Source organism: Sinohyriopsis cumingii, chromosome 14 (assembly GCF_028554795.1).
Source record: "Sinohyriopsis cumingii isolate HCF-2022 chromosome 14, ASM2855479v2, whole genome shotgun sequence".
Taxonomy (NCBI): domain Eukaryota; kingdom Metazoa; phylum Mollusca; class Bivalvia; order Unionida; family Unionidae; genus Sinohyriopsis; species Sinohyriopsis cumingii.
The window spans coordinates 75,803,182-75,830,414 of NC_142974.1; positions in this window are offsets into that span (position 1 = coordinate 75,803,182).

A 27,233-nucleotide genomic window follows, 5' to 3' on the forward strand; every position below is an offset into this window, starting at 1 on the left:
TGCGTACATACATACATACATACATACATACATACATACATACATGCACGGATACGTACATACATACAAACACACAGATGCATACATACATACATATATACGAACACATATACAAACATACATACATACATGCATACATACATACATACATACATACATACATACATACATACATACATGCTCGCATACGTACATACATATATGTACACATATGCATACATATATACATATATACGTACATATATACATACATAAATACACACATACATACATACATACATACATACATACATGCATACATACATACATACATACATAGATACATGCATACATCCATACATACATCCATACATACATCCATACATACATACATACATACATACATACATACATACATACATGCATGCATGCATGCATGCATGCATGCATGCATGCATGCATGCATACATACATACATACATACATACATACATACATACATACGTACATGCATACATACATACATACATACATACACATGTCGTCCGCAGTTAGATCGTAGGTGAAAGAATTGAGTGTCACCAGGGTTTTTCCAATTGTCAGGAGAGCCGTTGCACTCTATAAAGGACGATCCGTTCAACATGTACCAGTTTATTAATCAACCATTCCGTACATGTCTAGGAAATAATGAGTACTCAATTATTACATAGCATACAGACTCATACACACTAACAAGCATGCAATCACGGAGATGTATGTATATATGGATGCATGCATGCATGTATGTATTTATTTATGTATGTATGTATGTATGTATGTATGTATGTATGTATGTATGTATGTATGCAAGAATGTATGTATGAATTGAGGTATGTATCGATGTATGTATTGATCAATGTATGTGCAACAACGCTTACTTCCAATTCCAATACTATTTTTAATGCAAATATCTTCCATTTTTCATATTTCTGATGCCAGGACCAATCACTACGTTTTCTAAACACAAATAACTCTATACATATTTAAAAACTAATTCTTGCATAGTCAAAGATATTGTTGTACATTACAATTAACCTTTTAAACCTTAATGAACTCTGGAACCTTGTTCGACATTGCCCATCAATTGCTAAGGAGTCAGTTTATGGTCATGTTATTTTTAGTAACGTCAACTGTATTATGTTGACGTAGATGGTTGAAGTGAAGGTAAGATTATAAATAATGTACAATAATACCTGTAATTGTTGTTTTCTTCCTCCATCCAAGCACATCACCCTCCATTTATACTAAATATTCTTATTTTCTATTTTTCTCTAGATATCATTTTCTCCCATTTATAAAAAATATTCCTGGGTCAATACCATGTATCGGTAAAGTGAAACCATTCAGTTTACCTTTGTTTAATCATCGGTGTCTTCTAAGACTTCGTATCTTTAGTGCGTTATGTATTCTTTGAAATATTGCTAAAAATAACCCAGGTTGGAATATTTCTTTTGCAATGATATTGATCAATTATTGATATGTATGTTTACCATAATATTCCCGGTTTTCTATGGACTGTTGGGTAGTCGAACAAATTTTGAAAGATATTATGACAAATTTTATTTTGTTAATAGCCCCCACCCAATTTGACAAAGAACCGTCTACGGTAAAAAAAGCAGCCAAACAATTTCACTCTAATTTTCACTTGTATTCTATATAAATGTACAATAGACATACAATACTAAATACCGTTTTTGAGAATTATGTATCCATGAAGACATGTTTTGAATATGATCAAGATAAGATGTAAATCGCATACCCAAGAACGGTGACAAGTATGTGTGTTGGTACCTAGCTTGTAGATCGTATGTTTTCATTTAATAAATTCCTTAAACAGGAAGAAGAAGAAGAAAAAAAACATTCAAATGGAAAATTCAGTTTGTATATCGTTTTACAAATATGGTACGATTTATGGAATAAAATATCAAAAACATATAAAAGTGTATAAATATACCTCCTGAATATTCAAGATGTGACGCAAATACTTCTGAATAACTGGAGAGTGTTGAAATGTCGGTGGAATTGTTTTACTATCTTTATAAGTGATTCATCCGACACTTTGCAACTCAAACGTCTATAATAATGTGTACCTAAATGAAACAAATAGCATATCAACTTTTTCACGTTCTAATCTAAGTGGAAATTAATTCTTATATACAACAATAATGATGCATTGATGCTATGTCAATGAATATTATTATATCATGACAGATACATCAATGATATATACATGAGTACTCCGTGATGAATGCTACATTCTTGCGTTATGTTTTTTTAATTGGTATATTTAGTTGGCTTTTCGCCAAGATTATATGTTATATATTATGGATTGTTTTCGTTTGTTTCTAAAGTGAGAGTAACTGAGTTTAAGACATATAAAACAAGTGATTTTTTCAGCAACATAATATCTATCTAATATTTATATATGATTCTATATTAGATATTTCATCAATAATAATGGCGGTATCATCCGAGCATAGTCACGTTTATTGTTCTGTTCAGTGTTTATTTGTGCTGATTTTTCTATATTTAACTTATTCAATGGTAAGACAACGTCCTCATTAACTTTGTTAGACTAAGTGATTCTTTTGGAATTATTGGCCATTTTTTCAGGTACGTTTGGAATTAAACTATTTTAAGAGAAATGTTCTTAATACTAGAGATCTCATGTAATATAACACAATTTCCTGCCAATATTCATACATAGTGTTTGATCGAATTTAATTTTTTTCTGATTGATGCAAATTTGTTTAATTTCGTGTTTCTTTTTTGTCCCATTAGTTCAAACCTAGAGTGTCGAAACACATGCTATATACAGTTCTGAAAGTATATGATACATTCAAGAAGAGAGCACTACAACTGTGTCAAGATGATTCCAGAACTATATCATGTGCTTAAGAATGGGTGATGAGAGATGATCGTGTTACTAATGAACAAGAATCCATACATACATGCATACCTGCATACATACATACATACATACATACATACATACATACAAACACACAGATGCATACATACATACATATATACGAACACATACAAACATACATACATACATGCATACATACATACATACATACATACATACATGCACGCATACGTACATACATACATGTACACATATGCATACATATATACATATATACGTACATATATACATACATAAATACATACATACATACATACATACATACATACATACATACAAACATGCATGCATACATACATACATACATACATAGATACATGCATACATCCATACATACATACATACATACATACATACATACATACATACATACATACATACATACATGCATGCATGCATGCATGCATGCATGCATACATACATACATACATACATACATACATACATACATACATACATACATACATACATACATACACATGTCGTCCGCAGTTAGATCGTAGGTGAAAGAACTGAGTGTCATCAGGGTTTTTCCAATTGTCAGGAGAGCCGTTGCACTCTATAAAGGACGATCCGTTCAACATGTACCAGTTTATTAATCAACCATTCTGTACATGACTAGGAAATAATGAGTACTCAATTATTATATAGCATACAGACTCATACACACTAACAAGCATGCAATCACGGAGATGTATGTATATATGGATGCATGCATGCATGTATGTATTTATTTATGTATGTATGTATGTATGTATGTATGTATGTATGTATGTATGTATGTATGTATACAAGAATGTATGTATGAATTGAGGTATGTATCGATGTATGTATTGATCAATGTATGTGCAACAACGCTTACTTCCAATTCCAATACTATTTTTAATGCAAATATCTTCCATTTTTCATATTTCTGATGCCAGGACCAATCACTACGTTTTCTAAACACAAATAACTCTATACATATTTAAAAACTAATTCTTGCATAGTCAAAGATATTGTTGTACATTACAATTAACCTTTTAAACCTTAATGAACTCTGGAACCTTGTTCGACATTGCCCATCAATTGCTAAGGAGTCAGTTTATGGTCATGTTAATTTTAGTAACGTCAACTGTATTATGTTGACGTAGATGGTTGAAGTGAAGGTAAGATTATAAATAATGTACAATAATACCTGTAATTGTTGTTTTCTTCCTCCATCCAAGCACATCACCCTCCATTTATACTAAATATTCTTATTTTCTATTTTTCTCTAGATATCATTTTCTCCCATTTATAAAAAATATTCCTGGGTCAGTACCATGTATCGGTAAAGTGAAACCATTCAGTTTACCTTTGTTTAATCATCGGTGTCTTCTAAGACTTCGTATCTTTAGTGCGTTATGTATTCTTTGAAATATTGCTAAAAATAACCCAGGTTGGAATATTTATTTTGCAATGATATTGATCAATTATTGATATGTATGTTTACCATAATATTCCCGGTTTTCTATGGACTGTTGGGTAGTCGAACAAATTTTGAAAGATCTTATGACAAATTTTATTTGGTTAATAGCCCCCACCCAATTTGACAAAGAACCGTCAACGGTAAAAAAAGCAGCCAAACAATTTCACTCTAATTTTCACTTGTATTCTAAATAAATGTACAATAGACATACAATACTAAATACCGTTTTTGAGAATTATGTATCCATGAAGACATGTTTTGAATATGATCAAGATAAGATGTAAATCGCATACCCAAGAACGGTGACAAGTATATGTGTTGGTACCTAGCTTGTAGATCGTATGTTTTCATTTAATAAATTCCTTAAACAGGAAGAAGAAGAAGAAAAAAAAACATTCAAATTGAAAATTCAGTTTGTATATCGTTTTACAAATATGGTACGATTTATGGAATAAAATATCAAAAACATATAAAAGTGTATAAATATACCTCCTGAATATTCAAGATGTGACGCAAATACTTCTGAATAACTGGAGAGTGTTGAAATGTCGGTGGAATTGTTTTACTATCTTTATAAGTGATTCATTCGACACTTTGCAACTCAAACGTCTATAATAATGTGTACCTAAATGAAACAAATAGCATATCAACTTTTTCACGTTCTAATCTAAGTGGAAATTAATTCTTATATACAGCAATAATGATGCATTGATGCTATGTCAATGAATATTATTATATCATGACCGATACATCAATGATATATACATGAGTACTCCGTGATGAATGCTACATTCTTGCGTGATGTTTTTTTAATTGGTATATTTAGTTGGCTTTTCGCCAAGATTATACGTTATATATTATGGATTGTTTTGGTTTGTTTCTAAAGTGAGAGTAACTGAGTTCAAGACATATAAAACAAGTGATTTTTTCAGCAACATAATGTCTATCTAATATTTATATATGATTCTATATTAGATATTTCATCAATAATAATGGCGGTATCATCCGAGCATAGTCACGTTTATTGTTCTTTTCAGTGTTTATTTGTGCTGATTTTTCTATATTTAACTTATTCACTGGTAAGACAACGTGCTCATTAATTTTGTTAGACTAAGTGATTCTTTTGGAATTATTGGCAATTCTTTCAGGTACGTTTGGAATTAAACTATTTTAAGAGAAATGTTCTTAATACTAGAGATCTCATGTCATATAACACAATTTCCTGTCAATATTCAAACATAGCATTTAAACGAAATTAATTTTTTTCTGATTGATGCAAATTTGTTTAATTTCGTGTTTCTTTTTTGTCCCATTAGTTCAAACCCAGAATGTCGAAACACATGCTATATACAGTTCTGAAAGTATATGATACATTCAAGAAGAGAGCACTAGAACTGTGTCAAGATAATTCCAGAACCATATCATGTGCTTAAGTATGGGTGATGAGAGATGATTGTGTTACTAATGAACACGAACCCATACATACATTCATACCTGCATACATACATACATATATGCATACATGTACGCATACGTACATACATACATGCACACATATGCATACATACATAAGTTCACATATACATAAATATATATATACATACATACATACACACATACATTCATACATACATACATACTTACATACATACATACATACATACATACATACATACATACATACATACATACATACATACATACATACATACATACATACACATGTCGTCCTCAGTTAGATCGTAGGTGAAAGAACTGAGTGTCACCAGGGTTTTTCCAATTGTCAGGAGAGCCGTTGCACTCTATAAAGGACGATCCGTTCAACATGTACCAGTTTATTAATCAACCATTCTGTACATGTCTAGGAAATAATGAGTACTCAATTATTATATAGCATACAGACTCATACACACTAACAAGCATGCAATCACGGAGATGTATGTATATATGGATGCATGCATGCATGTATGTATTTATTTATGTATGTATGTATGTATGTATGTATGTATGTATGTATGTATGTATGTATGTATGTATGTATGTATGTATGCAAGAATGTATGTATGAATTGAGGTATGTATCGATGTATGTATTGATCAATGTATGTGCAACAACGCTTACTTCCAATTCCAATACTATTTTTAATGCAAATATCTTCCATTTTTCATATTTCTGATGCCAGGACCAATCACTACGTTTTCTAAACACAAATAACTCTATACATATTTAAAAACTAATTCTTGCATAGTCAAAGATATTGTTGTACATTACAATTAACCTTTTAAACCTTAATGAACTCTGGAACCTTGTTCGACATTGCCCATCAATTGCTAAGGAGTCAGTTTATGGTCATGTTATTTTTAGTAACGTCAACTGTATTATGTTGACGTAGATGGTTGAAGTGAAGGTAAGATTATAAATAATGTACAATAATACCTGTAATTGTTGTTTTCTTCCTCCATCCAAGCACATCACCCTCCATTTATACTAAATATTCTTATTTTCTATTTTTCTCTAGATATCATTTTCTCCCATTTATAAAAAATATTCCTGGGTCAATACCATGTATCGGTAAAGTGAAACCATTCAGTTTACCTTTGTTTAATCATCGGTGTCTTCTAAGACTTCGTATCTTTAGTGCGTTATGTATTCTTTGAAATATTGCTAAAAATAACCCAGGTTGGAATATTTCTTTTGCAATGATATTGATCAATTATTGATATGTATGTTTACCATAATATTCCCGGTTTTCTATGGACTGTTGGGTAGTCGAACAAATTTTGAAAGATCTTATGACAAATTTTATTTGGTTAATAGCCCCCACCCATTTTGACAAAGAACCGTCTACGGTAAAAAAAGCAGCCAAACAATTTCACTCTAATTTTCACTTGTATTCTATATAAATGTACAATAGACATACAATACTAAATACCGTTTTTGAGAATTATGTATCCATGAAGACATGTTTTGAATATGATCAAGATAAGATGTAAATCGCATACCCAAGAACGGTGACAAGTATATGTGTTGGTACCTAGCTTGTAGATCGTATGTTTTCATTTAATAAATTCCTTAAACAGGAAGAAGAAGAAGAAAAAAAACATTCAAATGGAAAATTCAGTTTGTATATCGTTTTACAAATATGGTACGATTTATGGAATAAAATATCAAAAACATATAAAAGTGTATAAATATACCTCCTGAATATTCAAGATGTGACGCAAATACTTCTGAATAACTGGAGAGTGTTGAAATGTCGGTGGAATTGTTTTACTATCTTTATAAGTGATTCATTCGACACTTTGCAACTCAAACGTCTATAATAATGTGTACCTAAATGAAACAAATAGCATATCAACTTTTTCACGTTCTAATCTAAGTGGAAATTAATTCTTATATACAACAATAATGATGCATTGATGCTATGTCAATGAATATTATTATATCATGACCGATACATCAATGATATATACATGAGTACTCCGTGATGAATGCTACATTCTTGCGTGATGTTTTTTTAATTGGTATATTTAGTTGGCTTTTCGCCAAGATTATACGTTATATATTATGGATTGTTTTGGTTTGTTTCTAAAGTGAGAGTAACTGAGTTCAAGACATATAAAACAAGTGATTTTTTCAGCAACATAATGTCTATCTAATATTTATATATGATTCTATATTAGATATTTCATCAATAATAATGGCGGTATCATCCGAGCATAGTCACGTTTATTGTTCTGTTCAGTGTTTATTTGTGCTGATTTTTCTATATTTAACTTATTCACTGGTAAGACAACGTGCTCATTAATTTTGTTAGACTAAGTGATTCTTTTGGAATTATTGGCAATTCTTTCAGGTACGTTTGGAATTAAACTATTTTAAGAGAAATGTTCTTAATACTAGAGATCTCATGTCATATAACACAATTTCCTGTCAATATTCAAACATAGCATTTAAACGAAATTAATTTTTTTCTGATTGATGCAAATTTGTTTAATTTCGTGTTTCTTTTTTGTCCCATTAGTTCAAACCCAGAATGTCGAAACACATGCTATATACAGTTCTGAAAGTATATGATACATTCAAGAAGAGAGCACTAGAACTGTGTCAAGATAATTCCAGAACCATATCATGTGCTTAAGTATGGGTGATGAGAGATGATTGTGTTACTAATGAACACGAACCCATACATACATTCATACCTGCATACATACATACATATATGCATACATGTACGCATACGTACATACATACATGCACACATATGCATACATACATAAGTTCACATATACATAAATATATATATACATACATACATACACACATACATTCATACATACATACATACTTACATATATACATACATACATACATACATACATACATACATACATACATACATACATACACATGTCGTCCTCAGTTAGATCGTAGGTGAAAGAACTGAGTGTCACCAGGGTTTTTCCAATTGTCAGGAGAGCCGTTGCACTCTATAAAGGACGATCCGTTCAACATGTACCAGTTTATTAATCAACCATTCTGTACATGTCTAGGAAATAATGAGTACTCAATTATTATATAGCATACAGACTCATACACACTAACAAGCATGCAATCACGGAGATGTATGTATATATGGATGCATGCATGCATGTATGTATTTATTTATGTATGTATGTATGTATGTATGTATGTATGTATGTATGTATGTATGTATGCAAGAATGTATGTATGAATTGAGGTATGTATCGATGTATGTATTGATCAATGTATGTGCAACAACGCTTACTTCCAATTCCAATACTATTTTTAATGCAAATATCTTCCATTTTTCATATTTCTGATGCCAGGACCAATCACTACGTTTTCTAAACACAAATAACTCTATACATATTTAAAAACTAATTCTTGCATAGTCAAAGATATTGTTGTACATTACAATTAACCTTTTAAACCTTAATGAACTCTGGAACCTTGTTCGACATTGCCCATCAATTGCTAAGGAGTCAGTTTATGGTCATGTTATTTTTAGTAACGTCAACTGTATTATGTTGACGTAGATGGTTGAAGTGAAGGTAAGATTATAAATAATGTACAATAATACCTGTAATTGTTGTTTTCTTCCTCCATCCAAGCACATCACCCTCCATTTATACTAAATATTCTTATTTTCTATTTTTCTCTAGATATCATTTTCTCCCATTTATAAAAAATATTCCTGGGTCAATACCATGTATCGGTAAAGTGAAACCATTCAGTTTACCTTTGTTTAATCATCGGTGTCTTCTAAGACTTCGTATCTTTAGTGCGTTATGTATTCTTTGAAATATTGCTAAAAATAACCCAGGTTGGAATATTTCTTTTGCAATGATATTGATCAATTATTGATATGTATGTTTACCATAATATTCCCGGTTTTCTATGGACTGTTGGGTAGTCGAACAAATTTTGAAAGATCTTATGACAAATTTTATTTGGTTAATAGCCCCCACCCAATTTGACAAAGAACCGTCTACGGTAAAAAAAGCAGCCAAACAATTTCACTCTAATTTTCACTTGTATTCTATATAAATGTACAATAGACATACAATACTAAATACCGTTTTTGAGAATTATGTATCCATGAAGACATGTTTTGAATATGATCAAGATAAGATGTAAATCGCATACCCAAGAACGGTGACAAGTATATGTGTTGGTACCTTGCTTGTAGATCGTATGTTTTCATTTAATAAATTCCTTAAACAGGAAGAAGAAGAAGAAAAAAAAAACATTCAAATGGAAAATTCAGTTTGTATATCGTTTTACAAATATGGTACGATTTATGGAATAAAATATCAAAAACATATAAAAGTGTATAAATATACCTCCTGAATATTCAAGATGTGACGCAAATACTTCTGAATAACTGGAGAGTGTTGAAATGTCGGTGGAATTGTTTTACTATCTTTATAAGTGATTCATTCGACACTTTGCAACTCAAACGTCTATAATAATGTGTACCTAAATGAAACAAATAGCATATCAACTTTTTCACGTTCTAATCTAAGTGGAAATTAATTCTTATATACAACAATAATGATGCATTGATGCTATGTCAATGAATATTATTATATCATGACCGATACATCAATGATATATACATGAGTACTCCGTGATGAATGCTACATTCTTGCGTGATGTTTTTTTAATTGGTATATTTAGTTGGCTTTTCGCCAAGATTATACGTTATATATTATGGATTGTTTTGGTTTGTTTCTAAAGTGAGAGTAACTGAGTTCAAGACATATAAAACAAGTGATTTTTTCAGCAACATAATGTCTATCTAATATTTATATATGATTCTATATTAGATATTTCATCAATAATAATGGCGGTATCATCCGAGCATAGTCACGTTTATTGTTCTGTTCAGTGTTTATTTGTGCTGATTTTTCTATATTTAACTTATTCACTGGTAAGACAACGTGCTCATTAATTTTGTTAGACTAAGTGATTCTTTTGGAATTATTGGCAATTCTTTCAGGTACGTTTGGAATTAAACTATTTTAAGAGAAATGTTCTTAATACTAGAGATCTCATGTCATATAACACAATTTCCTGTCAATATTCAAACATAGCATTTAAACGAAATTAATTTTTTTCTGATTGATGCAAATTTGTTTAATTTCGTGTTTCTTTTTTGTCCCATTAGTTCAAACCCAGAATGTCGAAACACATGCTATATACAGTTCTGAAAGTATATGATACATTCAAGAAGAGAGCACTAGAACTGTGTCAAGATAATTCCAGAACCATATCATGTGCTTAAGTATGGGTGATGAGAGATGATTGTGTTACTAATGAACACGAACCCATACATACATTCATACCTGCATACATACATACATATATGCATACATGTACGCATACGTACATACATACATGCACACATATGCATACATACATAAGTTCACATATACATAAATATATATATACATACATACATACACACATACATTCATACATACATACATACTTACATACATACATACATACATACATACATACATACATACATACATACATACATACATACATACATACATACACATGTCGTCCTCAGTTAGATCGTAGGTGAAAGAACTGAGTGTCACCAGGGTTTTTCCAATTGTCAGGAGAGCCGTTGCACTCTATAAAGGACGATCCGTTCAACATGTACCAGTTTATTAATCAACCATTCTGTACATGTCTAGGAAATAATGAGTACTCAATTATTATATAGCATACAGACTCATACACACTAACAAGCATGCAATCACGGAGATGTATGTATATATGGATGCATGCATGCATGTATGTATTTATTTATGTATGTATGTATGTATGTATGTATGTATGTATGTATGTATGTATGTATGTATGTATGCAAGAATGTATGTATGAATTGAGGTATGTATCGATGTATGTATTGATCAATGTATGTGCAACAACGCTTACTTCCAATTCCAATACTATTTTTAATGCAAATATCTTCCATTTTTCATATTTCTGATGCCAGGACCAATCACTACGTTTTCTAAACACAAATAACTCTATACATATTTAAAAACTAATTCTTGCATAGTCAAAGATATTGTTGTACATTACAATTAACCTTTTAAACCTTAATGAACTCTGGAACCTTGTTCGACATTGCCCATCAATTGCTAAGGAGTCAGTTTATGGTCATGTTATTTTTAGTAACGTCAACTGTATTATGTTGACGTAGATGGTTGAAGTGAAGGTAAGATTATAAATAATGTACAATAATACCTGTAATTGTTGTTTTCTTCCTCCATCCAAGCACATCACCCTCCATTTATACTAAATATTCTTATTTTCTATTTTTCTCTAGATATCATTTTCTCCCATTTATAAAAAATATTCCTGGGTCAATACCATGTATCGGTAAAGTGAAACCATTCAGTTTACCTTTGTTTAATCATCGGTGTCTTCTAAGACTTCGTATCTTTAGTGCGTTATGTATTCTTTGAAATATTGCTAAAAATAACCCAGGTTGGAATATTTCTTTTGCAATGATATTGATCAATTATTGATATGTATGTTTACCATAATATTCCCGGTTTTCTATGGACTGTTGGGTAGTCGAACAAATTTTGAAAGATCTTATGACAAATTTTATTTGGTTAATAGCCCCCACCCATTTTGACAAAGAACCGTCAACGGTAAAAAAAGCAGCCAAACAATCTCACTCTAATTTTCACTTGTATTCTATATAAATGTACAATAGACATACAATACTAAATACCGTTTTTGAGAATTATGTATCCATGAAGACATGTTTTGAATATGATCAAGATAAGATGTAAATCGCATACCCAAGAACGGTGACAAGTATATGTGTTGGTACCTTGCTTGTAGATCGTATGTTTTCATTTAATAAATTCCTTAAACAGGAAGAAGAAGAAGAAAAAAAAACATTCAAATGGAAAATTCAGTTTGTATATCGTTTTACAAATATGGTACGATTTATGGAATAAAATATCAAAAACATATAAAAGTGTATAAATATACCTCCTGAATATTCAAGATGTGACGCAAATACTTCTGAATAACTGGAGAGTGTTGAAATGTCGGTGGAATTGTTTTACTATCTTTATAAGTGATTCATTCGACACTTTGCAACTCAAACGTCTATAATAATGTGTACCTAAATGAAACAAATAGCATATCAACTTTTTCACGTTCTAATCTAAGTGGAAATTAATTCTTATATACAACAATAATGATGCATTGATGCTATGTCAATGAATATTATTATATCATGACCGATACATCAATGATATATACATGAGTACTCCGTGATGAATGCTACATTCTTGCGTGATGTTTTTTTAATTGGTATATTTAGTTGGCTTTTCGCCAAGATTATACGTTATATATTATGGATTGTTTTGGTTTGTTTCTAAAGTGAGAGTAACTGAGTTCAAGACATATAAAACAAGTGATTTTTTCAGCAACATAATGTCTATCTAATATTTATATATGATTCTATATTAGATATTTCATCAATAATAATGGCGGTATCATCCGAGCATAGTCACGTTTATTGTTCTGTTCAGTGTTTATTTGTGCTGATTTTTCTATATTTAACTTATTCACTGGTAAGACAACGTGCTCATTAATTTTGTTAGACTAAGTGATTCTTTTGGAATTATTGGCAATTCTTTCAGGTACGTTTGGAATTAAACTATTTTAAGAGAAATGTTCTTAATACTAGAGATCTCATGTCATATAACACAATTTCCTGTCAATATTCAAACATAGCATTTAAACGAAATTAATTTTTTTCTGATTGATGCAAATTTGTTTAATTTCGTGTTTCTTTTTTGTCCCATTAGTTCAAACCCAGAATGTCGAAACACATGCTATATACAGTTCTGAAAGTATATGATACATTCAAGAAGAGAGCACTAGAACTGTGTCAAGATAATTCCAGAACCATATCATGTGCTTAAGTATGGGTGATGAGAGATGATTGTGTTACTAATGAACACGAACCCATACATACATTCATACCTGCATACATACATACATATATGCATACATGTACGCATACGTACATACATACATGCACACATATGCATACATACATAAGTTCACATATACATAAATATATATATACATACATACATACACACATACATTCATACATACATACATACTTACATACATACATACATACATACATACATACATACATACATACATACATACATACATACACATGTCGTCCTCAGTTAGATCGTAGGTGAAAGAACTGAGTGTCACCAGGGTTTTTCCAATTGTCAGGAGAGCCGTTGCACTCTATAAAGGACGATCCGTTCAACATGTACCAGTTTATTAATCAACCATTCTGTACATGTCTAGGAAATAATGAGTACTCAATTATTATATAGCATACAGACTCATACACACTAACAAGCATGCAATCACGGAGATGTATGTATATATGGATGCATGCATGCATGTATGTATTTATTTATGTATGTATGTATGTATGTATGTATGTATGTATGTATGTATGTATGCAAGAATGTATGTATGAATTGAGGTATGTATCGATGTATGTATTGATCAATGTATGTGCAACAACGCTTACTTCCAATTCCAATACTATTTTTAATGCAAATATCTTCCATTTTTCATATTTCTGATGCCAGGACCAATCACTACGTTTTCTAAACACAAATAACTCTATACATATTTAAAAACTAATTCTTGCATAGTCAAAGATATTGTTGTACATTACAATTAACCTTTTAAACCTTAATGAACTCTGGAACCTTGTTCGACATTGCCCATCAATTGCTAAGGAGTCAGTTTATGGTCATGTTATTTTTAGTAACGTCAACTGTATTATGTTGACGTAGATGGTTGAAGTGAAGGTAAGATTATAAATAATGTACAATAATACCTGTAATTGTTGTTTTCTTCCTCCATCCAAGCACATCACCCTCCATTTATACTAAATATTCTTATTTTCTATTTTTCTCTAGATATCATTTTCTCCCATTTATAAAAAATATTCCTGGGTCAATACCATGTATCGGTAAAGTGAAACCATTCAGTTTACCTTTGTTTAATCATCGGTGTCTTCTAAGACTTCGTATCTTTAGTGCGTTATGTATTCTTTGAAATATTGCTAAAAATAACCCAGGTTGGAATATTTCTTTTGCAATGATATTGATCAATTATTGATATGTATGTTTACCATAATATTCCCGGTTTTCTATGGACTGTTGGGTAGTCGAACAAATTTTGAAAGATCTTATGACAAATTTTATTTGGTTAATAGCCCCCACCCATTTTGACAAAGAACCGTCAACGGTAAAAAAAGCAGCCAAACAATTTCACTCTAATTTTCACTTGTATTCTATATAAATGTACAATAGACATACAATACTAAATACCGTTTTTGAGAATTATGTATCCATGAAGACATGTTTTGAATATGATCAAGATAAGATGTAAATCGCATACCCAAGAACGGTGACAAGTATATGTGTTGGTACCTAGCTTGTAGATCGTATGTTTTCATTTAATAAATTCCTTAAACAGGAAGAAGAAGAAGAAAAAAAACATTCAAATGGAAAATTCAGTTTGTATATCGTTTTACAAATATGGTACGATTTATGGAATAAAATATCAAAAACATATAAAAGTGTATAAATATACCGCCTGAATATTCAAGATGTGACGCAAATACTTCTGAATAACTGGAGAGTGTTGAAATGTCGGTGGAATTGTTTTACTATCTTTATAAGTGATTCATTCGACACTTTGCAACTCAAACGTCTATAATAATGTGTACCTAAATGAAACAAATAGCATATCAACTTTTTCACGTTCTAATCTAAGTGGAAATTAATTCTTATATACAACAATAATGATGCATTGATGCTATGTCAATGAATATTATTATATCATGACCGATACATCAATGATATATACATGAGTACTCCGTGATGAATGCTACATTCTTGCGTGATGTTTTTTTAATTGGTATATTTAGTTGGCTTTTCGCCAAGATTATACGTTATATATTATGGATTGTTTTGGTTTGTTTCTAAAGTGAGAGTAACTGAGTTCAAGACATATAAAACAAGTGATTTTTTCAGCAACATAATGTCTATCTAATATTTATATATGATTCTATATTAGATATTTCATCAATAATAATGGCGGTATCATCCGAGCATAGTCACGTTTATTGTTCTGTTCAGTGTTTATTTGTGCTGATTTTTCTATATTTAACTTATTCACTGGTAAGACAACGTGCTCATTAATTTTGTTAGACTAAGTGATTCTTTTGGAATTATTGGCAATTCTTTCAGGTACGTTTGGAATTAAACTATTTTAAGAGAAATGTTCTTAATACTAGAGATCTCATGTCATATAACACAATTTCCTGTCAATATTCAAACATAGCATTTAAACGAAATTAATTTTTTTCTGATTGATGCAAATTTGTTTAATTTCGTGTTTCTTTTTTGTCCCATTAGTTCAAACCCAGAATGTCGAAACACATGCTATATACAGTTCTGAAAGTATATGATACATTCAAGAAGAGAGCACTAGAACTGTGTCAAGATAATTCCAGAACCATATCATGTGCTTAAGTATGGGTGATGAGAGATGATTGTGTTACTAATGAACACGAACCCATACATACATTCATACCTGCATACATACATACATATATGCATACATGTACGCATACGTACATACATACATGCACACATATGCATACATACATAAGTTCACATATACATAAATATATATATACATACATACATACACACATACATTCATACATACATACATACTTACATATATACATACATACATACATACATACATACATACATACATACATACATACACATGTCGTCCTCAGTTAGATCGTAGGTGAAAGAACTGAGTGTCACCAGGGTTTTTCCAATTGTCAGGAGAGCCGTTGCACTCTATAAAGGACGATCCGTTCAACATGTACCAGTTTATTAATCAACCATTCTGTACATGTCTAGGAAATAATGAGTACTCAATTATTATATAGCATACAGACTCATACACACTAACAAGCATGCAATCACGGAGATGTATGTATATATGGATGCATGCATGCATGTATGTATTTATTTATGTATGTATGTATGTATGTATGTATGTATGTATGTATGTATGTATGTATGTATGCAAGAATGTATGTATGAATTGAGGTATGTATCGATGTATGTATTGATCAATGTATGTGCAACAACGCTTACTTCCAATTCCAATACTATTTTTAATGCAAATATCTTCCATTTTTCATATTTCTGATGCCAGGACCAATCACTACGTTTTCTAAACACAAATAACTCTATACATATTTAAAAACTAATTCTTGCATAGTCAAAGATATTGTTGTACATTACAATTAACCTTTTAAACCTTAATGAACTCTGGAACCTTGTTCGACATTGCCCATCAATTGCTAAGGAGTCAGTTTATGGTCATGTTATTTTTAGTAACGTCAACTGTATTATGTTGACGTAGATGGTTGAAGTGAAGGTAAGATTATAAATAATGTACAATAATACCTGTAATTGTTGTTTTCTTCCTCCATCCAAGCACATCACCCTCCATTTATACTAAATATTCTTATTTTCTATTTTTCTCTAGATATCATTTTCTCCCATTTATAAAAAATATTCCTGGGTCAATACCATGTATCGGTAAAGTGAAACCATTCAGTTTACCTTTGTTTAATCATCGGTGTCTTCTAAGACTTCGTATCTTTAGTGCGTTATGTATTCTTTGAAATATTGCTAAAAATAACCCAGGTTGGAATATTTCTTTTGCAATGATATTGATCAATTATTGATATGTATGTTTACCATAATATTCCCGGTTTTCTATGGACTGTTGGGTAGTCGAACAAATTTTGAAAGATCTTATGACAAATTTTATTTGGTTAATAGCCCCCACCCAATTTGACAAAGAACCGTCTACGGTAAAAAAAGCAGCCAAACAATTTCACTCTAATTTTCACTTGTATTCTATATAAATGTACAATAGACATACAATACTAAATACCGTTTTTGAGAATTATGTATCCATGAAGACATGTTTTGAATATGATCAAGATAAGATGTAAATCGCATACCCAAGAACGGTGACAAGTATATGTGTTGGTACCTTGCTTGTAGATCGTATGTTTTCATTTAATAAATTCCTTAAACAGGAAGAAGAAGAAGAAAAAAAAACATTCAAATGGAAAATTCAGTTTGTATATCGTTTTACAAATATGGTACGATTTATGGAATAAAATATCAAAAACATATAAAAGTGTATAAATATACCTCCTGAATATTCAAGATGTGACGCAAATACTTCTGAATAACTGGAGAGTGTTGAAATGTCGGTGGAATTGTTTTACTATCTTTATAAGTGATTCATTCGACACTTTGCAACTCAAACGTCTATAATAATGTGTACCTAAATGAAACAAATAGCATATCAACTTTTTCACGTTCTAATCTAAGTGGAAATTAATTCTTATATACAACAATAATGATGCATTGATGCTATGTCAATGAATATTATTATATCATGACCGATACATCAATGATATATACATGAGTACTCCGTGATGAATGCTACATTCTTGCGTGATGTTTTTTTAATTGGTATATTTAGTTGGCTTTTCGCCAAGATTATACGTTATATATTATGGATTGTTTTGGTTTGTTTCTAAAGTGAGAGTAACTGAGTTCAAGACATATAAAACAAGTGATTTTTTCAGCAACATAATGTCTATCTAATATTTATATATGATTCTATATTAGATATTTCATCAATAATAATGGCGGTATCATCCGAGCATAGTCACGTTTATTGTTCTGTTCAGTGTTTATTTGTGCTGATTTTTCTATATTTAACTTATTCACTGGTAAGACAACGTGCTCATTAATTTTGTTAGACTAAGTGATTCTTTTGGAATTATTGGCAATTCTTTCAGGTACGTTTGGAATTAAACTATTTTAAGAGAAATGTTCTTAATACTAGAGATCTCATGTCATATAACACAATTTCCTGTCAATATTCAAACATAGCATTTAAACGAAATTAATTTTTTTCTGATTGATGCAAATTTGTTTAATTTCGTGTTTCTTTTTTGTCCCATTAGTTCAAACCCAGAATGTCGAAACACATGCTATATACAGTTCTGAAAGTATATGATACATTCAAGAAGAGAGCACTAGAACTGTGTCAAGATAATTCCAGAACCATATCATGTGCTTAAGTATGGGTGATGAGAGATGATTGTGTTACTAATGAACACGAACCCATACATACATTCATACCTGCATACATACATACATATATGCATACATGTACGCATACGTACATACATACATGCACACATATGCATACATACATAAGTTCACATATACATAAATATATATATACATACATACATACACACATACATTCATACATACATACATACTTACATACATACATACATACATACATACATACATACATACATACATACATACATACATACATACATACATACATACATACACATGTCGTCCTCAGTTAGATCGTAGGTGAAAGAACTGAGTGTCACCAGGGTTTTTCCAATTGTCAGGAGAGCCGTTGCACTCTATAAAGGACGATCCGTTCAACATGTACCAGTTTATTAATCAACCATTCTGTACATGTCTAGGAAATAATGAGTACTCAATTATTATATAGCATACAGACTCATACACACTAACAAGCATGCAATCACGGAGATGTATGTATATATGGATGCATGCATGCATGTATGTATTTATTTATGTATGTATGTATGTATGTATGTATGTATGTATGTATGTATGTATGCAAGAATGTATGTATGAATTGAGGTATGTATCGATGTATGTATTGATCAATGTATGTGCAACAACGCTTACTTCCAATTCCAATACTATTTTTAATGCAAATATCTTCCATTTTTCATATTTCTGATGCCAGGACCAATCACTACGTTTTCTAAACACAAATAACTCTATACATATTTAAAAACTAATTCTTGCATAGTCAAAGATATTGTTGTACATTACAATTAACCTTTTAAACCTTAATGAACTCTGGAACCTTGTTCGACATTGCCCATCAATTGCTAAGGAGTCAGTTTATGGTCATGTTATTTTTAGTAACGTCAACTGTATTATGTTGACGTAGATGGTTGAAGTGAAGGTAAGATTATAAATAATGTACAATAATACCTGTAATTGTTGTTTTCTTCCTCCATCCAAGCACATCACCCTCCATTTATACTAAATATTCTTATTTTCTATTTTTCTCTAGATATCATTTTCTCCCATTTATAAAAAATATTCCTGGGTCAATACCATGTATCGGTAAAGTGAAACCATTCAGTTTACCTTTGTTTAATCATCGGTGTCTTCTAAGACTTCGTATCTTTAGTGCGTTATGTATTCTTTGAAATATTGCTAAAAATAACCCAGGTTGGAATATTTCTTTTGCAATGATATTGATCAATTATTGATATGTATGTTTACCATAATATTCCCGGTTTTCTATGGACTGTTGGGTAGTCGAACAAATTTTGAAAGATCTTATGACAAATTTTATTTGGTTAATAGCCCCCACCCAATTTGACAAAGAACCGTCTACGGTAAAAAAAGCAGCCAAACAATTTCACTCTAATTTTCACTTGTATTCTATATAAATGTACAATAGACATACAATACTAAATACCGTTTTTGAGAATTATGTATCCATGAAGACATGTTTTGAATATGATCAAGATAAGATGTAAATCGCATACCCAAGAACGGTGACAAGTATATGTGTTGGTACCTTGCTTGTAGATCGTATGTTTTCATTTAATAAATTCCTTAAACAGGAAGAAGAAGAAGAAAAAAAAACATTCAAATGGAAAATTCAGTTTGTATATCGTTTTACAAATATGGTACGATTTATGGAATAAAATATCAAAAACATATAAAAGTGTATAAATATACCTCCTGAATATTCAAGATGTGACGCAAATACTTCTGAATAACTGGAGAGTGTTGAAATGTCGGTGGAATTGTTTTACTATCTTTATAAGTGATTCATTCGACACTTTGCAACTCAAACGTCTATAATAATGTGTACCTAAATGAAACAAATAGCATATCAACTTTTTCACGTTCTAATCTAAGTGGAAATTAATTCTTATATACAACAATAATGATGCATTGATGCTATGTCAATGAATATTATTATATCATGACCGATACATCAATGATATATACATGAGTACTCCGTGATGAATGCTACATTCTTGCGTGATGTTTTTTTAATTGGTATATTTAGTTGGCTTTTCGCCAAGATTATACGTTATATATTATGGATTGTTTTGGTTTGTTTCTAAAGTGAGAGTAACTGAGTTCAAGACATATAAAACAAGTGATTTTTTCAGCAACATAATGTCTATCTAATATTTATATATGATTCTATATTAGATATTTCATCAATAATAATGGCGGTATCATCCGAGCATAGTCACGTTTATTGTTCTGTTCAGTGTTTATTTGTGCTGATTTTTCTATATTTAACTTATTCACTGGTAAGACAACGTGCTCATTAATTTTGTTAGACTAAGTGATTCTTTTGGAATTATTGGCAATTCTTTCAGGTACGTTTGGAATTAAACTATTTTAAGAGAAATGTTCTTAATACTAGAGATCTCATGTCATATAACACAATTTCCTGTCAATATTCAAACATAGCATTTAAACGAAATTAATTTTTTTCTGATTGATGCAAATTTGTTTAATTTCGTGTTTCTTTTTTGTCCCATTAGTTCAAACCCAGAATGTCGAAACACATGCTATATACAGTTCTGAAAGTATATGATACATTCAAGAAGAGAGCACTAGAACTGTGTCAAGATAATTCCAGAACCATATCATGTGCTTAAGTATGGGTGATGAGAGATGATTGTGTTACTAATGAACACGAACCCATACATACATTCATACCTGCATACATACATACATATATGCATACATGTACGCATACGTACATACATACATGCACACATATGCATACATACATAAGTTCACATATACATAAATATATATATACATACATACATACACACATACATTCATACATACATACATACTTACATACATACATACATACATACATACATACATACATACATACATACATACATACATACATACATACACATGTCGTCCTCAGTTAGATCGTAGGTGAAAGAACTGAGTGTCACCAGGGTTTTTCCAATTGTCAGGAGAGCCGTTGCACTCTATAAAGGACGATCCGTTCAACATGTACCAGTTTATTAATCAACCATTCTGTACATGTCTAGGAAATAATGAGTACTCAATTATTATATAGCATACAGACTCATACACACTAACAAGCATGCAATCACGGAGATGTATGTATATATGGATGCATGCATGCATGTATGTATTTATTTATGTATGTATGTATGTATGTATGTATGTATGTATGTATGTATGTATGTATGCAAGAATGTATGTATGAATTGAGGTATGTATCGATGTATGTATTGATCAATGTATGTGCAACAACGCTTACTTCCAATTCCAATACTATTTTTAATGCAAATATCTTCCATTTTTCATATTTCTGATGCCAGGACCAATCACTACGTTTTCTAAACACAAATAACTCTATACATATTTAAAAACTAATTCTTGCATAGTCAAAGATATTGTTGTACATTACAATTAACCTTTTAAACCTTAATGAACTCTGGAACCTTGTTCGACATTGCCCATCAATTGCTAAGGAGTCAGTTTATGGTCATGTTATTTTTAGTAACGTCAACTGTATTATGTTGACGTAGATGGTTGAAGTGAAGGTAAGATTATAAATAATGTACAATAATACCTGTAATTGTTGTTTTCTTCCTCCATCCAAGCACATCACCCTCCATTTATACTAAATATTCTTATTTTCTATTTTTCTCTAGATATCATTTTCTCCCATTTATAAAAAATATTCCTGGGTCAATACCATGTATCGGTAAAGTGAAACCATTCAGTTTACCTTTGTTTAATCATCGGTGTCTTCTAAGACTTCGTATCTTTAGTGCGTTATGTATTCTTTGAAATATTGCTAAAAATAACCCAGGTTGGAATATTTCTTTTGCAATGATATTGATCAATTATTGATATGTATGTTTACCATAATATTCCCGGTTTTCTATGGACTGTTGGGTAGTCGAACAAATTTTGAAAGATCTTATGACAAATTTTATTTGGTTAATAGCCCCCACCCATTTTGACAAAGAACCGTCAACGGTAAAAAAAGCAGCCAAACAATTTCACTCTAATTTTCACTTGTATTCTATATAAATGTACAATAGACATACAATACTAAATACCGTTTTTGAGAATTATGTATCCATGAAGACATGTTTTGAATATGATCAAGATAAGATGTAAATCGCATACCCAAGAACGGTGACAAGTATATGTGTTGGTACCTAGCTTGTAGATCGTATGTTTTCATTTAATAAATTCCTTAAACAGGAAGAAGAAGAAGAAAAAAAACATTCAAATGGAAAATTCAGTTTGTATATCGTTTTACAAATATGGTACGATTTATGGAATAAAATATCAAAAACATATAAAAGTGTATAAATATACCGCCTGAATATTCAAGATGTGACGCAAATACTTCTGAATAACTGGAGAGTGTTGAAATGTCGGTGGAATTGTTTTACTATCTTTATAAGTGATTCATTCGACACTTTGCAACTCAAACGTCTATAATAATGTGTACCTAAATGAAACAAATAGCATATCAACTTTTTCACGTTCTAATCTAAGTGGAAATTAATTCTTATATACAACAATAATGATGCATTGATGCTATGTCAATGAATATTATTATATCATGACCGATACATCAATGATATATACATGAGTACTCCGTGATGAATGCTACATTCTTGCGTGATGTTTTTTTAATTGGTATATTTAGTTGGCTTTTCGCCAAGATTATACGTTATATATTATGGATTGTTTTGGTTTGTTTCTAAAGTGAGAGTAACTGAGTTCAAGACATATAAAACAAGTGATTTTTTCAGCAACATAATGTCTATCTAATATTTATATATGATTCTATATTAGATATTTCATCAATAATAATGGCGGTATCATCCGAGCATAGTCACGTTTATTGTTCTGTTCAGTGTTTATTTGTGCTGATTTTTCTATATTTAACTTATTCACTGGTAAGACAACGTGCTCATTAATTTTGTTAGACTAAGTGATTCTTTTGGAATTATTGGCAATTCTTTCAGGTACGTTTGGAATTAAACTATTTTAAGAGAAATGTTCTTAATACTAGAGATCTCATGTCATATAACACAATTTCCTGTCAATATTCAAACATAGCATTTAAACGAAATTAATTTTTTTCTGATTGATGCAAATTTGTTTAATTTCGTGTTTCTTTTTTGTCCCATTAGTTCAAACCCAGAATGTCGAAACACATGCTATATACAGTTCTGAAAGTATATGATACATTCAAGAAGAGAGCACTAGAACTGTGTCAAGATAATTCCAGAACCATATCATGTGCTTAAGTATGGGTGATGAGAGATGATTGTGTTACTAATGAACACGAACCCATACATACATTCATACCTGCATACATACATACATATATGCATACATGTACGCATACGTACATACATACATGCACACATATGCATACATACATAAGTTCACATATACATAAATATATATATACATACATACATACACACATACATTCATACATACATACATACTTACATATATACATACATACATACATACATACATACATACATACATACATACATACATACATACATACACATGTCGTCCTCAGTTAGATCGTAGGTGAAAGAACTGAGTGTCACCAGGGTTTTTCCAATTGTCAGGAGAGCCGTTGCACTCTATAAAGGACGATCCGTTCAACATGTACCAGTTTATTAATCAACCATTCTGTACATGTCTAGGAAATAATGAGTACTCAATTATTATATAGCATACAGACTCATACACACTAACAAGCATGCAATCACGGAGATGTATGTATATATGGATGCATGCATGCATGTATGTATTTATTTATGTATGTATGTATGTATGTATGTATGTATGTATGTATGTATGTATGTATGTATGTATGCAAGAATGTATGTATGAATTGAGGTATGTATCGATGTATGTATTGATCAATGTATGTGCAACAACGCTTACTTCCAATTCCAATACTATTTTTAATGCAAATATCTTCCATTTTTCATATTTCTGATGCCAGGACCAATCACTACGTTTTCTAAACACAAATAACTCTATACATATTTAAAAACTAATTCTTGCATAGTCAAAGATATTGTTGTACATTACAATTAACCTTTTAAACCTTAATGAACTCTGGAACCTTGTTCGACATTGCCCATCAATTGCTAAGGAGTCAGTTTATGGTCATGTTATTTTTAGTAACGTCAACTGTATTATGTTGACGTAGATGGTTGAAGTGAAGGTAAGATTATAAATAATGTACAATAATACCTGTAATTGTTGTTTTCTTCCTCCATCCAAGCACATCACCCTCCATTTATACTAAATATTCTTATTTTCTATTTTTCTCTAGATATCATTTTCTCCCATTTATAAAAAATATTCCTGGGTCAATACAATGTATTGGTAAAGTGAAACCATTCAGTTTACCTTTGTTTAATCATCGGTGTCTTCTAAGACTTCGTATCTTTAGTGCGTTATGTATTCTTTGAAATATTGCTAAAAATAACCCAGGTTGGAATATTTCTTTTGCAATGATATTGATCAATTATTGATATGTATGTTTACCATAATATTCCCGGTTTTCTATGGACTGTTGGGTAGTCGAACAAATTTTGAAAGATCTTATGACAAATTTTATTTGGTTAATAGCCCCCACCCATTTTGACAAAGAACCGTCAACGGTAAAAAAAGCAGCCAAACAATTTCACTCTAATTTTCACTTGTATTCTATATAAATGTACAATAGACATACAATACTAAATACCGTTTTTGAGAATTATGTATCCATGAAGACATGTTTTGAATATGATCAAGATAAGATGTAAATCGCATACCCAAGAACGGTGACAAGTATATGTGTTGGTACCTAGCTTGTAGATCGTATGTTTTCATTTAATAAATTCCTTAAACAGGAAGAAGAAGAAGAAAAAAAACATTCAAATGGAAAATTCAGTTTGTATATCGTTTTACAAATATGGTACGATTTATGGAATAAAATATCAAAAACATATAAAAGTGTATAAATATACCGCCTGAATATTCAAGATGTGACGCAAATACTTCTGAATAACTGGAGAGTGTTGAAATGTCGGTGGAATTGTTTTACTATCTTTATAAGTGATTCATTCGACACTTTGCAACTCAAACGTCTATAATAATGTGTACCTAAATGAAACAAATAGCATATCAACTTTTTCACGTTCTAATCTAAGTGGAAATTAATTCTTATATACAACAATAATGATGCATTGATGCTATGTCAATGAATATTATTATATCATGACCGATACATCAATGATATATACATGAGTACTCCGTGATGAATGCTACATTCTTGCGTGATGTTTTTTTAATTGGTATATTTAGTTGGCTTTTCGCCAAGATTATACGTTATATATTATGGATTGTTTTGGTTTGTTTCTAAAGTGAGAGTAACTGAGTTCAAGACATATAAAACAAGTGATTTTTTCAGCAACATAATGTCTATCTAATATTTATATATGATTCTATATTAGATATTTCATCAATAATAATGGCGGTATCATCCGAGCATAGTCACGTTTATTGTTCTGTTCAGTGTTTATTTGTGCTGATTTTTCTATATTTAACTTATTCACTGGTAAGACAACGTGCTCATTAATTTTGTTAGACTAAGTGATTCTTTTGGAATTATTGGCAATTCTTTCAGGTACGTTTGGAATTAAACTATTTTAAGAGAAATGTTCTTAATACTAGAGATCTCATGTCATATAACACAATTTCCTGTCAATATTCAAACATAGCATTTAAACGAAATTAATTTTTTTCTGATTGATGCAAATTTGTTTAATTTCGTGTTTCTTTTTTGTCCCATTAGTTCAAACCCAGAATGTCGAAACACATGCTATATACAGTTCTGAAAGTATATGATACATTCAAGAAGAGAGCA